Source organism: Ranitomeya imitator, chromosome 2, assembly GCF_032444005.1.
Source record: "Ranitomeya imitator isolate aRanImi1 chromosome 2, aRanImi1.pri, whole genome shotgun sequence".
Classification (NCBI taxonomy): domain Eukaryota; kingdom Metazoa; phylum Chordata; class Amphibia; order Anura; family Dendrobatidae; genus Ranitomeya; species Ranitomeya imitator.
In genome coordinates, this window is record NC_091283.1 from 194,610,544 (window position 1) to 194,630,997 (window position 20,454).

General features: G+C 47.9%; 1 protein-coding gene across 4 annotated transcripts in view; it reads right to left on the bottom strand.

The window, feature by feature from the left end:
* The window catches only part of STRBP (spermatid perinuclear RNA binding protein), a 156,015-nt gene extending 135,845 nt beyond the window's left edge, over positions 1-20,170 (bottom strand). For 2 of the 4 annotated variants that reach the window (XM_069748450.1, XM_069748448.1), the window contains exon 1: positions 20,095-20,166. The gene's annotated coding sequence lies outside the window, so the exon portion shown is untranslated. Of the gene's footprint in view, positions 1-8,883; positions 8,955-20,094 lie in introns of those variants that run through there. The other 2 variants (XM_069748449.1, XM_069748452.1) reach the window with 2 other exon arrangements.
* Positions 20,171-20,454: the final 284 nt, after the last annotated feature.

A 20,454-nucleotide genomic window follows, 5' to 3' on the forward strand; every position in this document is an offset into this window, starting at 1 on the left:
ACCATTCAACGACGGGACAAGTTTAGAAAGCGCAGCTATAAAGATTACACAGACATTCATTATAATGGCGTGCGAGCCATGGCAATACAGTGCGCGGAGCAAAGAAAGCAGAAGGCAGGATCCGTCCTCCCGAAATGCAAGAGCCCTGGTATACACAGCGGTCTGTCAGTGACCCCCATCATTGCCGCAGTCAGATAGGAGGTGTACTCATGTAGCATGTCTGTGTAAATGGCGAAAAACTCCAAGATCGAATCCTGTTAAAAGAAATGCAGCAAGTTCCCCAAATGACCAGTGACATTCGGTCTATAAGCTGTTATCCGTCACCTCGATGCAGCTCAGTCTTCGCTTGATGGCTTACAAAAGTGACAGGAGAAAACGGGCACGATTACAGCTCCCGCAGGGACTGTCAAAAAGTTTTACCAATGTTACATTTACCCTCTCACGCAGATCATAAGGCAATGATATTGTGAAAGTCCCGCTTTTGTCCTTAAAGAGAATCTGTCAGCAGGTCTATATGTAATCTGGTATTGGGGTGGAGACGCCAATGCCAGGATGTATCACTTACTGGGTTGTTGTGTAAAATCAGTGTTTTATCAGCAGGAGATTATCACTACTGGACTAGGTGTCTTATGCCTACTAGTCAACTGCTGTGTAACCACGCCTCCATCACGGATTGGCCATTACACTGTATGTATTAACTAATCAGTGGTGTGGGCGGGGTTATACAAGGTTCAACATTCTGAGCACCACGCCCCCGTCAAGGATTGGCCATTACACTGTATGTATTGACTAATCAGTGGTGTGGGCGGGGTTATACAATGTTCTGAGCACTGCTGAATCTGCAGCAGATAAATTAAGGATTGTATCACAATGACAGCACGCAGACTAGCAAGTAACACATCGCTTGAATCTGGGTCTCGGCCCCTACATCATACTGCTCTCAGATTAACCGATCACAGATTCTCTTTAAAGATCATCAACAGGTTTAAAAGGGAAAAAAAAAATATTATACAGATGCAAGTGTTCAATTTATTTTTGCAGAGGAAGCACAAAATCTGGTGAGGAACTCAGAATGGTGCCATGTGTAGGGGAGAGGGAGCCGATTTTGTACAGTATCTGAATGGTAAGTGGAGCCTTGTGCTAAGATTTGGTCAGATTCAGGGCGAACAGATGAATTTTCCCGTTTTGTTGTGTGGTTGGTCAAAATAATAAAAAGGGAAAAAGCCATTCCTTTATTTCGCTCATTAAAAAAAAAAAAAAAAAATCAATCAACAAAAGGGAGTACAAAAGTGGTAAATTAATTCTCCAATACATCCAAATAGGCAGGGAGTCAGCAAAGCATAAATCAGATGAAAAAATATCTGTAGTCTTCACTTTACAAATAATAATATTTTGCATTAAGTAAAGACAAAATAGTCTTCTCCTGTGTATTGCGCTGAACACAACATCTCTTAATGGTTAATCTTCAAAGGGAAGACATAGCTGCACCTAAAAGGTAAATCTGCAAAAGCAGGACACTGCTGCTTGTAAAAGTAGTAGTCCGAGTCCATCACTACATACAAAGTAGCCAACTGCCAAGATGAAGAGAAGACAAAGGATTTACCTCCACTTCTGCTCCAAATACACAGGAATCCATCTTACATTGCTCTTTATATAACATTCAGGAATTCCATTTTTTCTGCTCCATTATAGTAACAGAACTTATTTTAGGAGTGGATCTGTCATATAATGGCCAGGTTGTGCTGCCGAGAGTGATTATTAAGCAATTTAAGCAATTTCACCTGACGAACAAGAGTTTTGCACCTTCACAGGTTGATTGGCACTCACTTTACCAGAACAAAGTAATGCTGCACCATACGCTACCTCTTCAGGAAAAAAAACACAACATCTGAGATGATCAAATGCAGATTTAAAACGAATATATATTTTTTTTAATGCAAAAAAAAAAAAAAAAATTCCTGTGCAATTGGAGAAATGACTGCATGCTGCGGATACAAATGGAATCTGCATCTCAGACAGTGATATTCGCTCTTCCGGTCCTTGCCGTTACAAGCAGGTCAGGACAGGACAAGGAGCAGATTAGTTATGGTTAATGTTCAGGGTCGGGGCCTGCAGAAAAACCTAGTAAATTGAAACAGCACCCAGGGGGCCCGCTTTAAAATGGCTGCTCCATTCTGTGCAGTCAGCTAATAAATCGTTAACCCTTACTGACACATACAGCGGAAAGGACCCATCAATAAAGGCCAAGCAGCGAGCACCACAAGGACACTTTGGTTTCCTTCTAGTTAGCTGCGGAGTAAAGACTGACTTTTCAGCTTAGGCTACTTTCACACTGGCGTTTTTTTCAATACGTCATAATGCGTCGTTTAGGGGAAAAAACGCATCCTGCAAAGTTGTTTGCAGGATGCGTTTTTGACCCATAGATTAACATTAGCGACGCATTGCGATGCATTGACACGTCGTGTTGTGGCGGACCGTTACATGTAACGTTTTTTGCTGCCGACGGACCGCTTTTTCCGACCGCGCATGTGCGGCCGGAACTCCGCCCCCACCTCCCCGCACCTTACAATGGGGCAGCGGATGTGCAGGAAAAATGCATCCGCTGCCTCCGTTTCACTGCTAGCGTCAGAACCTCGGCCAGACGCACTGCGACGGGCCGAGTCCGACGCTAGTGTGAAAGTAGCCTTACACCCCACAGCGATCTCATGCTGGACAAGTCTGGGGCATCTTAGATTCATCTTATTGTACCACCGCTATTGGTTCGCTTTGTTTTCACCTAAATGTGAATTCGGGTGCAGGTTAGGCCACGCTCCTTTCTTACGAAGCCACTCACTTGTGAACTCCTGAAAAACCTGGCGCAAGTCGCCTACACTGGGGTTTTGGTGCAAAATGGAGCCACCATTCTGTAAATCTCCATCAAAGGGAAGACATAGCTGCACCTAAAGGGTAAATCTGCAAAAGCAGGACACTGCTGCTTGTAAAAGGAGTAGTCCGAGTCCATCACTACATACACAAAGTAGCCAACAGCAAAGATGAAGAGAAGACAAAGGATTTACCTCCAGTTCTGCTCCAAAATACACAGGAATCCATCTTACAAATGCTCTATATATAGCATTCAGGAATTCAATTTTTTCTGCTCCATTATATTAACATAACTTATTGTGGGAATGGATCCGTCATATGACGGATATATAACATATAACTCATGGAATTTATTTTCAACACACAGAAGCAAGGCCCAGCAGCTTCTCCTCACCCGCTGCCCTTAATTGACAGGTCTCTCTTCGTGCATGAATTGGGAGAGACCAGTCACTCACTGGCAGCCACTGAGGACCCACCTGTCCAACTAGTCTCCCGTGTGGCTTCATACCCGGCCTCCTCCACTTCTTCCGGCTGCTCATTACATCCATAGGAGTGACTGGCTGCAGGGATTGCATGACGTAACAACCTGAATACAAGCGTTAGTAATTTAGCAGGGGGGAGCCCGAGTAGTCGACAGTCCAAGTGCTGTCAATTTTTTTTTCCACAGACATCACATCACAATGACAGATCTAGGACCAATGTTATTTAATTGCACTTTTCAGCTCAGCCTCTCCCCCCAAGGATCAAATCTGCTTGTGAAGGAAAGAAAAAACAAAATCTCAGCAAGCGCAACTTTCCTCTGAACCATATATCCAAAGGTTAAGGTGCTGAAAGAGCAAACACTGGCACAATCTAGAGACAGGTATCTAGACTCTTAGGATCATTATCACGTAACACACACACGTTGCTTAAATAGCGCCATCATATTCCACAGCACTGTACAGCTATCGTTACAATCAAAAGTCACAATCAGAATCAGCATGTTTGGGGAAAATCCACGCAAACACGGAGAGAACAAACTCCTTGCAGATGTTGTCCTTGGTGGGGTTTGAACTCAGGACCCCAGCACTGCAAAGGCTGCTGTGCTAACCACTGAGCCCCCATACAGTGCTAACCACTGAGCCCCCATACAGTGCTAACCACTGAGCCCCCATACAGTGCTAACCACTGAGCCCCCATACAGTGCTAACCACTGAGCCCCCATACAGTGCTAACCACTGAGCCCCCATACAGTGCTAACCACTGAGCCCCCATACAGTGCTAACCACTGAGCCTCCATACAGTGCTAACCACTGAGCCTCCATACAGTGCTAACCACTGAGCCTCCATACAGTGCTAACCACTGAGCCCCCATACAGTGCTAACCACTGAGCCCCCATACAGTGCTAACCACTGAGCCCCCATACAGTGCTAACCACTGAGCCTCCATACAGTGCTAACCACTGAGCCTCCATACAGTGCTAACCACTGAGCCTCCATACAGTGCTAACCACTGAGCCCCCATACAGTGCTAACCACTGAGCCTCCATACAGTGCTAACCACTGAGCCACTGTGCAGCTGCCCACCCATGTTATGTCGCAGGGACGCGGCATTGCACGATAATTGGCTGCAGAACTCACATGGTGGAGCATGTAATGAACCAGCCCTTTAAACTAGTTAAAGGGTTACAGGATATTTTTCAGGCACCATCTGCAGGTCTGTTAAATGAAGTCAGTGAATAAAAAAAAAAAAGAAACCTTCCTGCAAATCCAGAAGTTACATTTATATAAAGGTACTTTGTAAAATCATGTTGTCACTGACACCACTGCTGTAGAATCCTCTCTTAGCATTATTGTAAAGGGAAAAATATGTGATGACTTCTGCACATAGAATTGACAGGCTGCAAATTGTAATATCGTGTCTCCCAAGAAAATTTCCATAACGTGTACTTAAATTGTACTGTATTCTACATGCAAATGTGTGCAGAAAACCTGCAGCCAACCCGCCACGCTTACATACAGACGTCCTCGTCACAGCCGACTAGCTTACCATCATGGGATCTAGTCGCGGCAATGCACACCAATGGGGTCAAATTGTCTGTAGCGCAAAACGTTTCCAATAACTTTGCCCAAGATCGGCTGACACTACCTTTATTTGGCACGATTGGCCAGTTCTGCGTTTCATCGTGCTAGTCACCAGTGGGACTGATCTCAAAGGACTGTATATTCTCTCACATGGGAGAAGTGCTAGGTGCCCAGGGGATATTACTTTCTGGAGCCAAACAAAACAGATGTTAAACATAAAACCGTGGATCTGAAAACACGAAAATGTATTAGAAAGTTGGAAAGATTTCTTGGCATCAAACCTATGAATGGAATTTTGTGAACACCGGTAAAATGTTACACAAGCTGGAAGAAACAATATGGGCAGGCAACAGTTTCCTATATGGTTATGGGGGTCAACTACTACAAAAAGGTCACAGCGCACAGTTCTGGGTATGTACGCAAACATCTGATGGATGAGAAAAATCAGCTAGGACAAGTATCGCACACAATGCAATCTGGAGATTTACAGAAAAAAAAAAAAAGACACCGGACAGGGGCAAGATCCAACCTACACCACGTTTGTCAGAGGAGCCTGCCGACATTGACTACACATCTGCCAGCTGAAAGTATCATTTATCTTTAGGCAATAACTTAATATACTCTAGGTTTAAGGCTATGTGTACACGTTGCGTTTTTTGCTGCGGATCTGCAGCAGATTTGAAGCTGCGGATCCGCAGCAGTTTCCCATGCAGTGTACAGTACAATGTTAACCTATGGAAAACAAAAACCGCAGTGCACATGCTGTGGAAAATTCCACGCGGACACGCTGCGGAAAAAAAGAAGTAGCATGTCACTTCTTTCTGCAGATTTCGCAGCGGTTTTCAACCTGCACCAATAGGAAAGTGCAGTTGAAAACCCGCAGAGGAATCCGCAGAAGAAACCGCGTGAAAATCCGCAGTGAAAACCGCAGTGGTTTTGCACTGCGGATTTTCCAAATCCGCTGCGGAAAAATCTGCAGCAAAATCCGCAACGTGTGCACATACCCTAAAGCATCAATTGCCCAATATCAAGGTACAAATCAATCTAGGTATGGGAGCAGGGTCAGTGTTAATAGAGGACATCCTCATGTTACCGTCCGATCACTTATCCTGCTGAAGCAGCCAATGTGAAGTAAAGCATCATGGTGGGGAATTGCCATTTATGCAACTTCTGGACAGAGTTCATTTGGTCATCAGATGCATTTTCTAATATTTCTGGATACCAGACATATTGCATAAAAAAAAAGAAAAAAGAAAGAAACAGCTGCCTTAACCCTGCTGTTCTGTTCGGTCTGGGGAGACCTATTTTGAACTTTGGTATTTTTTGGGGTGTTCAAGATGCGGTTCTGGAACTTGTGGTTGATTGACTTAAATGAGGATGGGTCGGTCGGCCACGGGTTTCAGAGCCGCATCTTGAATATTTTAAAGAATATTGAAGTTCAAAGTCGGTCATTTTTGACCAACAGAACAGCAGGGTTAAAGGGAACCTGTCATGTTGAACACTGTCTGATCTGCATTCTCAGGAGTCCACTGGGCGGTCATACACTATATAACTATCAATCTCTTCGGTTATTTCAGATCTAAAAAATTCTGATGGCAGATTTATCGGGATAATAATAATAATAATACACGCACTCATCAAGACGTATTGACAGCAAACATCACCTGGAAGTGGCTTACAAAGCACTACACTATAAAAACAAGGCATATTGCATAGGTATTGTAAAATTGAGGAAATCAAAACCAGTAAATAAATATACAATTAACAGAAGATAATGTAAAAAAAAACAAAAAAACAACAGATTCAACTTGGTAATAAGAAAACCGCTTGTACATACACAATCCTGCTGTTTGGCAGCTGCACCAGGAAAATCCCAGCACACAGGGAGGCCATGTACTGGATGCAATTGCAGGTCACTTACAGTAAATGTGTCAATCATCCGGAGCATCATAAGCTGTTCAGAGCCAGCAAAACATACATCATCATCAAGATGTCTCTGTGAAGTTTGGATGGACACAAGAGCAGTGAAGACAGTGGCGACTGTCGGATGAAAGGATTCCCATACACCACACACAATAGCAGGCTATCTAACATGCCCATTATGCACATACACCATTACTGGCACATGGATCCACCATGCCTACAGCACCTCACCAGAAACAAGTAATAGTAGGCTACATTACAAATCTATGGGTAAAGACACAGCAATAAGCGGCTCTTGGCATCTGAAGTGTCATTTATTCCCATTGTGATAGAGTGGTTCATTATGGAGGCAGGAGCAGCTCAGCAGTCCCCGGGGTCAGCCTCCCCCGTACATGCGCTCATCTGTAATTGGATTATTACCAACAGCTCAAAAACTGTAGATCTCCAAAAAAAAGGTGCATAATTCAGTCATATTGCCTGCAGTCTTCCTCTGCGACTTTACCATACGATTACAGGATCATACAATGGCCACATTATACAGCTTAATAAGAAATTTGGCAGTGTGGCTGCAGCTCCTTAATGTGCTATCTGTACTATAACCCCAGACACCTATTACTAATGTAATGCGCTCCCTATAAAACGGAGAAGCAGAAGATCTGCGCTCTGCTCCCACAGAATTACACATCTCCTGGGAGAAGAAAGTAAATAACAGCCTCGTGAGCACTGGGGTGTTTAACACAGACATCAATAGGTGCAGATCAGGCAAAACCACAAGCATGCATTTTAAGCAATGGAAACATACAGGATACAAAGTCTCAGGGATAAAGAGATAAGACAAAAGGGACAACTGGAGAGGACTGAAAAACAGCAAAGACCAATAATAAAGAGAAAACAAAAAAAGCCACTACCATTCTGGTCGGGTTACTAATTCATTACATCAAAAGAAGGATCAGTAAGTGCAGCTCATTTCAAACCCAAACTTACAAAACCGCCTGGATCAGTCTGTCAACCTCTTACATCCGCTGTCAGCAGCAAATCTTCAGTATGACTTATCCCCACAGAAGAGGATACATGTTTAGCATGACGTATACCCACAGGAGCAGGGACGCGTTCAGTTCAACATATCCCCACAAGAGCGGGTATAACATTTAGGACAAAGTATGCACAGAGGAGCGCGTGCACGCTTAGCAAAAAGTATGTTCATAAGAATGTGTGAATGCTTAGCAAGACGTACGCCCATAGGAGCGTGTGCACACTTATCAAAACGTATGCCCAGAAGAGCGTGTGCAGACTTATCAAAACGTATGCCCATAAGAATGCGTGCACGCTTAGCAAGATGTATGCCCATAAGAATGCGTGCACGCTTAGCAAGATGTATGCCCATAAGTATGCGTGCACGCTTAGCAAGATGTATGCCCATAAGAATGCGTGCACGTTTAGCAAGATGTATGCCCATAGGAGCGTGTGCATGCTTAACAAGACGTATGCCCATAGGAGCGTGTGCACGCTAAGACGAATGCCCATAAGAGCATGTGCACGCTTAGAAAGACATACACCAATAGGAGTGTGCATGCTTACCAAGTCGTATGCCCATATGAGCGTGTGCAGGCTTAGCAAGACGTATGCCCACAGGAGCACACACATGTAGCAAGAAGCAAATCCACAGGAGCATGTACACGTTTAGTAAAAAGCATGACCATGGCGAGTACACGTTTAGCAAGAAGCATGCCTACAGGAGCGCATACAAATGTAAAAAAAAAAAAAAAAAAATCACAAGTTACATTAACAACTTCAAAGACGACAAATGAGATCGCAGACCATTAACACCATGAGAACTAAGAAACAGTCCAGCAAATGTAACAGTAGAAAAAGGCAATTACTGTAAATATTTACAAATAAGAAAACATTGTAACACAGAGAGACCACACAGAGAACACAAGAAGAGCATAGGTACGCGGAAGACCCCACCGGCCGATCTCAGGTCTGACACATAATAATTGGTTTCCATCACCCTCACGACCACAGAGCGGGTACCTGGGCTTCATTTTCCATTCATTCTTGCAGTTCCTCTCAGCACAGTCTGTCCCGCAGCAGCAACGTGAGAAACTGACTGGAGTCTGAGGGACACCATCTGGCAGACCTGCTGGGGGGAGCAGCGCGCATGTGCAGCAGCCAGAACAAATCCCTATTCATCAAGAGGTGCTCAAAAGAAGGAGCCCAAGCAAACAAGTCTGGACCATGGCGGGCCGAGCACTCACCACAATGCACATGTAATGGAGAGCTGCACCACATCTCAGCATACAACCTGCCACCATCCATGTCAACGCTCTGCACAAAACTACAGCTGGAAACCAGGGATTTCAGTGCAGACCAGCAGCAGCCATGACAACATTATCCAACAGCAACAAAAGTGTGCAAACACCACAAATCGTAGGAAGCAAGAAGCGAGACAGATGGACGAATAAAGCCAATTATCCATTTCATGTTGCCCTACAATTATTCACAATAGATCTAAATTCTTTTTTTTTTAATTTATTTATTTTTATTTTACGGGAGGAAAACAATGCAAACTCCATGCAGTTGTCGCTTTTGGTGGAAGTCAAACCCAGGATCCCCAGGCCATACAAAGCAACGGCGCTAATCAGAGTCCCAGAAAAGAACTGCAAAATGAGAAACCCACCAAAAACACATCATGGGAACACAGCCTTACAAAAAGCAGAAACCCACTGAATTATCCATTTAATTAAAGCAATCTCTATATACATTATCTAAAGGGTGGTGGGTGGGTGTGGGTGTGTGTGTGTCTAAGCGTCACTTCTGTCTTTCTGTCTGTCACGAATATTCATTGGTCGCGGCCTCTGTCTGTCATGGAAATCCAAGTCGCTGATTGGTCGTGGCAAAACGCCCACGACCATTGCCACGACCAATCAGCGATGGGCACATCGCAGTCAATGCCCGCTCCGTACTCCCCTCCAGTCAGCGCTCACACAGGGTTAATGCCAGCGTTAACGGACCGCATTATGCCGCGGTGTAACGCACTCCATTAATGCTGCTATTAACCCTGTGCGACCTACGCAGCATCAATAGTAAAAAGATCTAATGCTAAAAAAAAATAAAAAAAAATCATAATATACTCACCTTCCGGCACCTTTCTCGCTCCTCGTGACGCTCCGGTGACCAGTCCATGCATTGCGATCTCGCGAGACCGCAATGCACTCGAGACCGGAGCGCGCAAGGAGCATTGGTAAACGCTTCCTGGATCCACGGAAGGTGAGTATATAGCTATTTTTTTTTTTATTTTAATTCTTTTTTTTTTTAACAGGGATATGATGCCCACGTTGCCATATAGTACATGAGCTGTGCAATATACTACGTGGACATGCATATTCTAGAATACCCGATGCGTTACAATCGGGGATATAGATAGATATATATAATAGATATATATATATAAATATATATATATATCCCCGATTGTAACGCATCGGGTATTCTAGAATATGCATGTCCACGTAGTATACTGCCCAGCCACGTAGTAGTACACTGCCCAGCACAGAGCCACGTAGTATATAGACTTAAAAAAATAAATAAACATATACTCACCTTCCGAAGGCCCGTTGAAGTCCTGCTATACTCAGCATCCGCCACCTTTCCCGCTCCACGCTCCTGGGATCGCTCCATTGCAAGCGGCAGCTTCCGGTCCCAGGGCTGGTGTGAGCAGGACCTATGATGACGTCGCGGTCACATGACCGTGATGTCACGGCAGGTCCTTGTCGCACACCAGCCCTGGGACCGGAAGCTGTCACTTGCAATGGAGCGATCCCAGGAGCGTGGCGAGGAGCGGCAAAGGCGGCGGATGGCGAGTGTAGCAGGTTGTGTTTTTTTTTAAATTATTTATTATTATTTTTTTTTATTATTATTTTTAACATGACATTTTTATTATTGATGCCGCATAGGCAGCATCAATAGTAAATAGTTGGGGACACACAGGGTTAATAGCAGCGGTAACGGAGTGCGTTACACTGCGGGCTGTTACCGCTGCCATTAACCCTGTGTGAGCGGGGAGTGGAGGGGATTACAGATCGGGCGCTGGGCGGGGAGTAGGGGAGGGACTAATCAGACAGTGCCCGTCACTGATTGGTCGCGGCAGCCATGACAGGCAGCTGCCGAGACCAATCAGCGAATGAATAACCGTGACAGAAGGACAGACGGAAGTGACCCTTAGACAAATTATATATATATATATATATATATATATATATATATATATATATATATATATATATATATATATATATATGGATAGATAGATATTTTTTTTTTTCATATACCGGTATACTAGATGATGGCCCTATTCTAACGCATCGGGTATTCTAGTATATTGCCGAGCCACATAGTATACTGTACAGAGCCACGTAGTATACTGCACAGAGCCACGTAGTATATTGCCCAGCCACGTAGTATATTGCCCAGTCACATAGTATATTGCCCAGTCACATAGTATATTGCTCAGCCACGTATGTCACAGGTTAAATAATAAACACTCACCTTCGGATCCGAGGACCCATTGTAGTTGTAACATACTTACCTTCAGATCTGGTGCAGGCGATGAGCGCGCGGCTGCTGCCATCTTCCGTTCCCAGGATGCATTGCGAAATTACCCAGATGACTTAGCGGTCTCGTGATGCCGCTAAGTCTTCTGGGTAATTTCGCAATGCATCGCCGGGAACGGAAGATGGCGGCCGACTCTGCAGACAACGGAGGGTGAGTATAGCAGGTTTTTTGTTTTTTTTTAATTATTTTTAACATTAGATTTTTTTACTATTGATGCCGCATAGGCAGCATCAATAGTAAAAAGTTGAGGACACACAGGGTTAATAGCGGCGGTAACGGAGTGCGTTACCCGCGGCATAACGCGGTCTGTTACCGCCAGCATTAACCCTGTGTTAGCGGTGACCGGAGGGGAGTATGCGGGCGCCGGGCACTGACTGCGGGGAGTAAGGAGCGGCCATTTTCTTCCGGACTGTGCCCGTCGCTGATTGGTTGTGGCTTTTTTTCCGCGACCGATCAGCGACTTGGATTTCCTTGACAGACAGAGGCCGCGACCAATGAATATCCATGACAGACGGAAGTGACATATATACATACATATACACATACACACAGCAGCACATGTACATGAATCTAGGCCATGTGAAAACAGAAATATTCAATATTAATTATACCTCAAAAAAAAAATTTCAAATTTAAAAAAAAAAGTTTTCATAAGACTTACAGTAATAGATGAAATGAGGATTCTTAGCGCATAAATTGGCCAATTCATGTGTGCCCAACCACAGTAAGGTGATCTACTTCTGATGGGTCCTACTCTACCATACATGCCACTTTTGGGCCACCAGCCTACAACTATGGACAAAGCATGTCACTCTGTGCTAAAACTACAATATATGGGCAGGTAGAGTTGATTACCTCCACCTGCAAGGTCAATGGGAGGAGTGCAAGATCAGTGGATGCAGCCAACATCCAATAACTAAATAGAGAAAAAAACCAACCAGCACTCCTAATGTGAACACGTGCAAGCTGCAATATAGATAAAAAAGAACACAGCAGCACATGTACATGATGTACATGAATCTAGGCCATGTTACAGACAAATATTCAGAAGGAGATCACCTTGCCGTGGTTGATGGGCACATAGACAAATACTACGTGGCCTGTGCTATATTCCAGGGGTGTCAAACTGCAATCCTCAAGGGCTGCAAACAGGTCATGTTTTCAGGATTTCCTTGTACTGCACAGGTGATAATTTAATCACCTACACAAATAATGAGTTGGTGATTAAATTATCACCTGTGCAGTACAAGGAAATCCTAAAAACATGACCTGTTTGCAGCCCTCGAGGAATGCAGTTTCACACCCCTGCTATATACTATGTGGCTGCTATATACATACATATTATAGAATACCCGATGTGTTAATACAGGCCACGCAGTATATAACAGTGGCCACGCAGTATATAACAGTGGCCTCGCAGTATATAACAGTGGCCTCGCAGTATATAGCACAGCCCACGCAGTATATAACAGTGGCCACGCAGTATATAGCACAGCCCACGCAGTATATAGCACAGCCCACGCAGTATATAGCACAGCCCACGCAGTATATAGCACAGCCCACGCAGTATATAGCACAGCCCACGCAGTATATAGCACAGCCCACGCAGTATATAGCACAGCCCACGCAGTATATAGCACAGCCCACGCAGTATATAGCACAGCCCACGCAGTATATAGCATATAGTATATAGCAAATCATAAGACACTGCAGGGCTGGGATTCACAAGCAGGGCGGCCACACAGGCGCAGTCAGCGAGACTGCATATGAGGACAGATGGGCAGCGCTCACTGCGTCTGCCCCAGGCATGACAAAAGAGCGCAGGCGCCGGCAGATTTCAAAACAAACAGCGCTGAGGAGGCAATAACTAAAAGAGCCACCTTGTCAGAATGCATTACTGCTGCACAAGATGGCTCTTTTAGTTTCAAACGCCTGGGGGGGAGGGGGGGGGGGTGCTTGACAGGTTACCTTTAACCCTGTGTGAGTGGTGGAGGGTATGGAGCGGGCGCCGGGCACTGACTGCAGGGGAGTAGGGAGGGACTAATTCTCGGCCGGACTGTGGCTGTCGCTGATTGGTCGCGGCAGCCAGGACAGGCAGCTGGCGAGACCAATCAGCGACGCGGGATTTCCGGAACAGACAGAAAGACAAACGGAGGTACCCCTTAGACAATTATATAGTAGAGGTAGATAGATATAGAGATTAGAATATATATATATATATATATATATATATATATATATATATACACACACAAATCAGTCTTGAGAAAATTCTCTTGTGTTATTTGTCATGTTGAAAGTCATGTGATTTTCAAGACAAATTCCCAACCCTAAGGCCCCATTCACACGTCAGTATTTTCCATGTACACAAAAAAAGGCCCAAATTTTTTTCTAATTTGACTGTCAGTTTTTCTCGTACATGAAGATATGAAAAAAAAAAAAAAGTTCATCCACCTCCTCCTATGCGCCAGTCTAAAAATCAGACATCTGGGTGGAGCCCCATTTTTGTGCAGGCGTGTACTACGGAGGACAGAGAATGAACTTCAATCCAATATTGCAGCCAGCGGGTAAGGAAAGGGTGAATCAAACACCCAAAAACCCCGCCCCTATGGCTGAAGATTGTTCCCTCCAAATTCAGGTGACAGTGTCCCTTTAAAGTAATGATGGCCACCTGTTTTTCTTTACTTAGAATTTGTATTAGGGCAGTCTCACGTCCAGATAATTCCGGTACCGGAATTATCCGTGTCCGTGTGCCCGTGCATTTCTGTGGCACATCAGTGTGGCACACGTGTGCCGCCCATGTGCCCACTGGGTACCACACGCACCGTGCTGGGTACCACATGTACCAGCATCTGGTGCTGAAGCCACGATTCATATCTTCCCTGCAGCAGCGTTTGCTGTAGAGAAGATATGAATATTCCTTTTTTTTTTAGTTTCTCGTGTTTAAAATAAAGCTCCATGTCCCCACCCCCCACTGTTCCTAAAATACTAACCCGGCTCCCTCGCTGGCTGGCGCTGCTTCCTGTCCTGGCCGCACCTTCTACTGTGTGAGCGGTCACGTGGGGCCGCTCATTTACAGTAATGAATATGCGGCTCCACCCCTATGGGAGGTGGAGCCGCATATTCATGACTAATCGGCGGCCCCACGTGACCGCTCATACAGTAGAAGGTGCGGCCAGGACAGGAAGCAGCGCCAGCCAGCGAGGGAGCCGGGTGAGTATTTTAAGAACAGCGGGCGGGCGCACAGGGGGTGGGAGGGGGGTGGGGACATCGAGCTTTATTTTAAACACGAGAAACTAAAAAAAAAAAAAGGAATATTCAGATCTTCTCTACAGCAAACGCTGCTGCAGGGAAGATATGAATCGCGGCTTCAGCACCAGTGGGGGGGACAGCGCTTACTGTAGCGCTGTCTCCTGCACGGCACACGGACTGCACACGGACAACGTCCGTGTGCGGTACGAGTTTTACACGGACCCATTGACTTTAATGGGTCCGTGTAATCCGTGCGCTTCCACGAACACTGACATGTCTCCGTGTTTGGCACACGGAGACACGGTCCGCAAAAAATCAATCACATCTGCACAGATGCATTGATTTTAATGTGTCTACGTGTGTCAGTGGCTCCGATACGTGAGGAAACTGTCACCTCACGTACCGGAGCCACTGACGTGTGAAACCGGCCTTATGACAAGAAAAAAAGCAGCTAACAGTCTATTCAGTAGGACTATCAGCTGTGTATCCACCAGACTTCTGCACAACACAACTGATGGTCCCAACCCCATTTATAAGGCAAGAAATCCCACTTATTAAACCTGACAGGGCACATGTGTGAAGTGAAAACCATTCCCGGTGACTACCTCTTGAAGCTCATCAAGAGAATGCCAAGAGTGTGCAAAGCAGTCATCAAAGCAAAAGGTGGCTACTTTGAAGAACCTAGAATATAAGACATAATTTCAGTTGTTTCACACTTTTTTGTTAAGTATATAATTCCACATGTGTTAATTCATAGTTTTGATGCCTTCAGTGTGAATGTACAATTTTCATAGTCATGAAAATACAAAAAAATCTTTAAATGAGAAGGCGAGTCCAAACTTTTGGTCTGTACTGTACCTCCTCAAATTTGGCAGACCCTTTAATTGCCTGCAGACAACTATGAAGACAGGAGAGAACGACTCCTGTCTGAGGGTGCGCACACGGGGGATACAGTTTCAACAGCAAGCTCAGGATTTGTAAAGATGACTGCTCACAATTAAAAGTACTAAATACCAGTGTCATCTACTATATAATTGTCTAAGGGGTATTTCCATCTGTCTGTCCCGGAAATCCTGCGTCGCTGATTGATCTCACTAGCTGCCTGTCCTGGCTGCCGCGACCAATCAGCGACGGGCACAGTCCGGCCGAGAATTAGTCCCTCCCTACTCCCCTACAGTCAGTGCCCGGCGCCCGCTCCATACCCTCCACCACTCACACAGGGTTAATGCCAGCATTAACGGACCTCCGGTAATGCTGCTATTAACCCTGTGTGCCCCCATTTAACATGTAATGTTAAAAATAATAAAAAAACAAACCTGCTATTCTCACCTTCTGTAGTCCGCCCAGGCGCGCGCGGCTGCCGCCAGCTTCCATTCCCAAACATGCATTGTGAAATTATCTAGAAGACTTAGCGGTCTCGCGAGACCGCTAAGTCATCTGGGTAATTTCGCAATGCATCCTGGGAACGGAAGCTGGCGGCAGCCGTGCGCACATCGGCACAGCTTCGCTGGACGCCGGAGGGCGAGTATATAACTATTTTTTATTTTATTTTTTTTTTTTTAACAGAGATATAGTGCCCACACTGCTATATACTACGTGAGCTGTGTTATATACTGCGTAGCCACTGTTATATACTGCGTGGCCTGTATAAACGCATCGGGTATTCTACAGTATGTATGTATGTATGTATGCATGCATGCATGTAGCAGCCACATAGTATATAGCACATACATGGCTCCTATATACTATGTGGCCTGTGCTATATACTATGTGGCTGCTATATACATACATATTCTAGAATACCCGATGCGTTAGAATCGGGCCACCATCTAGTCAGGCAATAAAGGGTTACAACAAAGCAGCAGATCTACTGCATGGTGACTGCTCAGCAACAAGTGACCTGTCCTAGAAGATAAGGACAGGGAAGAAGAAAAGCACAGATGTCACTGGACACCTATTACTACAGCACAGGAGCTGTGTACACTACACCAGGGGTGTCAAACTGCATTCCGCGAGGGCCTCAAACCATGCGTGTTTTCAAGATTTCCTTAGCATTACACAAGGTGCTGGAATCATTCTGTGCAGGTGATTAAATTATCACCTGTTCAACACAAGGAAATCCAGAAAACATGACCTGTTTGCAGCCCTCCAGGAATGCAGTTTGACACCCCTGCAATACACTATATACAGCCCCACATCACAGGAGCTATGTACACTACACTATATACAGCCTCACATCACTACAGCACAGGAGCTGTGTACACTACACTACATACAGGCCCACATCACTACAGCACAGGAGCCGTGTACACTACACTACATACAGGCCCACATCACTACAGCACAGGAGCCGTGTACACTACACTACATACAGGCCCACATCACTACAGCACAGGAGCCGTGTACACTACACTACATACAGGCCCACATCACTACAGCACAGGAGCCGTGTACACTACACTACATACAGGCCCACATCACTACAGCACAGGAGCCGTGTACACTACACTACATACAGGCCCACATCACTACAGCACAGGAGCCGTGTACACTACACTACATACAGGCCCACATCACTACAGCACAGGAGCCGTGTACACTACACTACATACAGGCCCACATCACTACAGCACAGGAGCCGTGTACACTACACTACATACAGGCCCACATCACTACAGCACAGGAGCCGTGTACACTACACTATATACAGCCCCACATCACTACAGCACAGGAGCCGTGTACACTACACTACATACAGGCCCACATCACTACAGCACAGGAGCCGTGTACACTACACTACATACAGGTCCACATCACTACAGCACAGGAGCCGTGTACACTACACTACATACAGGTCCACATCACTACAGCACAGGAGCCGTGTACACTACACTACATACAGGTCCACATCACTACAGCACAGGAGCCGTGTACACTACACTACATACAGGCCCACATCACTACAGCACAGGAGCCGTGTACACTACACTACATACAGGCCCACATCACTACAGCACAGGAGCCGTGTACACTACACTACATACAGGCCCACATCACTACAGCACAGGAGCCGTGTACACTACACTACATACAGGCCCACATCACTACAGCACAGGAGCCGTGTACACTACACTACATACAGGCCCACATCACTACAGCACAGGAGCCGTGTACACTACACTACATACAGGCCCACATCACTACAGCACAGGAGCCGTGTACACTACACTACATACAGGCCCACATCACTACAGCACAGGAGCTGTGTACACTACACTACATACAGGCCCACATCACTACAGCACAGGAGCCGTGTACACTACACTACATACAGGCCCACATCACTACAGCACAGGAGCCGTGTACACTACACTACATACAGGCCCACATCACTACAGCACAGGAGCCGTGTACACTACACTACATACAGGCCCACATCACTACAGCACAGGAGCCGTGTACACTACACTACATACAGGCCCACATCACTACAGCACAGGAGCCGTGTACACTACACTACATACAGGTCCACATCACTACAGCACAGGAGCCGTGTACACTACACTACATACAGGTCCACATCACTACAGCACAGGAGCCGTGTACACTACACTACATACAGGTCCACATCACTACAGCACAGGAGCCGTGTACACTACACTACATACAGGTCCACATCACTACAGCACAGGAGCCGTGTACACTACACTACATACAGGCCCACATCACTACAGCACAGGAGCCGTGTACACTACACTACATACAGGTCCACATCACTACAGCACAGGAGCCGTGTACACTACACTACATACAGGCCCACATCACTACAGCACAGGAGCTGTGTACACTACACCATATACACATTACAGGCGCCGTGCACACTACACCATACACACAGTACAGGCGCCGTAGACACTACACTATATACCCATTACAGGCACACTACACTATATACACAGTACAGGCACCGTGCACACTACACTATATACATTACAGCTCCTGTGCACATGGCGCGGCGGGCTGTGAGGTGCGGACGGCTGTGAGGTGCGGGGGGCTGTGAGGTGCGGGGGGCTGTGAGGTGCGGGGGGCTGTGAGGTGCGGGGGGCTGTGAGGTGCGGCCGGCTGTGAGGTGCGGCCGGCTGTGAGGTGCGGCCGGCTGTGAGGTGCGGGGGGCTGTGAGGTGCGGGGGGCTGTGAGGTGCGGGGGGTTGTGAGGTGCGGGGGGGCGGACGGCTGTGAGGTGCGGGGGGCTGTGAGGTGCGGGGGGCTGTGAGGTGCGGGGGGCTGTGAGGTGCGGGGGGCTGTGAGGTGCGGGGGGCTGTGAGGTGCGGGGGGCTGTGAGGTGCGGGGGGCTGTGAGGTGCGGGGGGCTGTGAGGTGCGGGGGGCTGTGAGGTGCGGAGGTGCGGGGGGGCGGACGGCTGTGAGGTGCGGGGGGCTGTGAGGTGCGGGGGGCTGTGAGGTGCGGACGGCTGTGAGGTGCGGCCGGCTGTGAGGTGCGGGGGGCTGTGAGGTGCGGGGGGCTGTGAGGTGCGGCGGGCTGTGAGGTGCGGGGGGCTGTGAGGTGCGGGGGGCTGTGAGGTGCGGGGGGCTGTGAGGTGCGGACGGCTGTGAGGTGCGGACGGCTGTGAGGTGCGGGGGGCTGTGAGGTGCGGGGGGCTGTGAGGTGCGGGGGGCTGTGAGGTGCGGGGGGCTGTGAGGTGCGGGGGGCTGTGAGGTGCGGGGGGCTGTGAGGTGCGGGGGGCTGTGAGGTGCGGGGGGCTGTGAGGTGCGGGGGGCTGTGAGGTGCGGACGGCTGTGAGGTGCGGACGGCTGTGAGGTGCGGAGGGCTGTGAGGTGCGGACGGCTGTGAGGTGCGGGGGGCTGTGAGGTGCGGACGGCTGTGAGGTGCGGCGGGCTGTGAGGTGCGGGGGGCTGTGAGGTGCGGGGGGCTGTGAGGTGCGGCGGGCTGTGAGGTGCGGGGGGCTGTGAGGTGCGGGGGGCTGTGAGGTGCGGACGGCTGTGAGGTGCGGACGGCTGTGAGGTGCGGAATGTCCCGGGGTCGCTCTCCAGCATCCCTCCCCGGCAGCCCCGCACATGAGGGGATGCTCTCGGCACAAAGGCTCGCAGTAAGTTGTGCAGCGGACGCTCCGCCACACGCGCATCCCCAACACACGGGAGGACGGAGGATGCGGATGGCGCAGAGGAGCCGCTGACAGGTCGCACTGCGCCCGTCCCCGCTGCTCCCCTCACACGGTGCCCGGACTGCCGCGGATGCCCACTCTCCGGACAACTCTAAGCACAGGCTATCCGCAGCCTCACGCCTCCCCGGCAGAGGCTCAGACCCCAGTCCCCGCGGTATTCCCCCCGCCCCGGTGACCCCCTCGCCGCAGCACTAGTTACCGGTCTCCCGGTGATGCTCCGCCGCCTCCTCCTCCTTATCCTCTTCACACACTAAGCAGGGCGCGAGCCCAGCTCCGAGCACGTGACGGCGCTAATTGCTCTGATTGGTCGCCAAGCCTCCTGCAGCCCCGCCCCCTCCTCCTGCACCTGAGGGGAGCGCGCAGTGAGCTCGCGCACTGGGCAGGCACCTGAGCGGGGGAGCGCGCCTGACGGACGAGGACGAGCCTGCACCTGAGGGCGCGCTGCCGCCTGTACCGCCGCTGCTAGTCGTAGGACCGCTCCAGTACCACATTCACTGGCCGCGACTATTGATGTGTCGGTGCGGTATCCGGTCACAGCATGTGTAGAGTCAGGGGGCTG